A 2,116-nucleotide genomic window follows, 5' to 3' on the forward strand; every position below is an offset into this window, starting at 1 on the left:
TTGTTAAAGGTTAGGATTTAGGTGGCAGAGACCCAGACTTGTGTCTTCTGACCCCGAGTCTAGTGTCGGGTGTCACGTTCATTTCTCAGTTGATGCCACGGCCATCCTCCTGGTCAGCCTCCCGGTCAACATGCCATGTGGTTCAAAGGCCAGGGCATTTTCCACTCCTACCCAACTGCCTCCTGTCGAGGAAAATGCTTTTCTGAACTGAGTACGAGAGTCATAGAGAAGTGTGTTGCTGGCATCAATTCCCTCTGATTGGGCAATGGCTTCCGCCATCTGGACCAGGTGACGTCAGCCGTCTGGATTTCCGCCAGTGTTCTCCCACCCAGGAAACTGACTTCCGGCCAGGCTCCCAGCCATCTCTGGCCTCCTTGAAAGGCAGACCTTTCAGTTTGCAAGGTGAGAGACTTTAAATTAGATCTCAGGGAGGGTTTTGCTATAGGGAAGGAGGTAAAAATGGGGAAGAGGAGTTCAGAGGACACTGGCTAGGAATGAGCAGGAGCCCCTCTGTGTGGGGTCTGGGGTCTTTCTTGGAGCAAGATGGGGAGGATCCAGGGCTACGACTGGGAGGTTTAAAATTTTGTGACTAATAGACTTAAGTAAATTGAACGGCAGTGGGGGAGAAAGGTAAGCAAAGCTGAGGAGGTCTGGAAAAAGTTACACATAAAAACACAAACACAGAAGGTCAAACATAAGCCAAGAAGAGAATGTGGTTCTCAATCCTCATGCACTTTTGTGTGTGGACACTAAGTTTCAATAAATCAGTAACACAGGAATAAGTAGCTCTTTACTGCTTTACTTTTTGAATTATAAAAATATACCAGTTAAAAATATATATATACCAGTTTAAAGATCTAAACAATAGATAAATAAATTAAAGTAGAAAGTTTGTGTCCCTCACCCATCCCGAACCCCACTCTCCAGGCCTGGTTCATAAATGATGTTGTTTACTTTAGCTATTCCATTAGCCAAAATTCATCTCATTTAACCTTCACAATGACCCTATGAGGTAAGAGCTATTATGCTTTTATTTTTTTAAATTGTGGTAAAATATACATAACATAGGATTTACCATTTTAGGGAGCCCTGGTGGCCCCCAGAGGTGAGTGGGCCACCATGGAGCTCTGGCCCACCTGACCCACCAGCAGGAGGTGTTGCAGCTTTATAAGCAGGTGCTGTGCTACCTTGAGTTAGGGTGCATCACAGGGACAAACATTGGTCCTGTACTTGTTTGATAAAAGCCCCATTTGAAGAACATAAGAATGAAAGGATTTGGTAAAGGTCGCCCAGCTGCTGAAGGAGGTAGAGGAAGAATTCTGCCACAATCAGTGTCCACGGCTGTTGATCTTCCCTGACTCTAGTGGGGACACCTCTTAGGAGAGATATGAGTGTTACAAGGTTCCTGCATGGTGCTTAGATGACTGGCATCCTTTTGAGAAGGCAATGTATCCTAATTTCTTTGCCGAGAGAGAACAGTTGGAAGAAACTGCAGAGGGAAAGCTGGGAGTGAGAGGTTAAGTGGCTACAGGGGGACACCCGCTTGGTGGTCTTTAGACTGAAGCTTTGCTCCCTGCCTGAAAGGAGGGTGACTTGCCCCCACTGTGGTGGCATATTGTGACCAGACCCTGGGAGCAGCCCATGTAGAGAAAGAGAGAGGAAGATCCCTTACCATTCGCACTTGCAAGGAAATAAGTTACAGAACATACATACATCTGGTCTCATGAAAGTAACTAGATAGGGGGAAATTTTACCATTTTACCATTTTAAGTATCCAGTTCAGTGGCATCAAGTACATTCACACTGCTGTACAGCCACCACCACCATCCATCTCCAGAGCTTTTACATCTTCCCCAACTGAAACTCTGTATGCAGTAAGCAGTATCTTCCCATTCACCCCTCCCACCACCCCCGGCAACCACCATTCTGCTTCGTTTCTATGAATTTAACTACTCTAGGTACCTCATATAAGTAGAATCATTTAGTATTTATCATCTTGTGACTGGCTTTTATTTCACTAAGCATAATGTCTTTGAGGTTCATTCATGTTGTAGCAGGTGTCAGAATTTTCTTCCTTTTTAAGGCTGAATAATATTCCATTGTATGTATATACCAC

At 44.8% G+C, this 2,116-nt stretch overlaps 1 pseudogene; it reads left to right on the top strand.

The window, feature by feature from the left end:
• The first annotated feature begins 494 nt into the window (after positions 1–494).
• LOC132497240 (NADH dehydrogenase [ubiquinone] 1 beta subcomplex subunit 9-like) lies at positions 495–1,647 on the top strand (annotated as a pseudogene).
• The last annotated feature ends 469 nt before the right edge of the window (positions 1,648–2,116 follow it).

Source organism: Mesoplodon densirostris, chromosome 10, assembly GCF_025265405.1.
Source record: "Mesoplodon densirostris isolate mMesDen1 chromosome 10, mMesDen1 primary haplotype, whole genome shotgun sequence".
Taxonomy (NCBI): domain Eukaryota; kingdom Metazoa; phylum Chordata; class Mammalia; order Artiodactyla; family Ziphiidae; genus Mesoplodon; species Mesoplodon densirostris.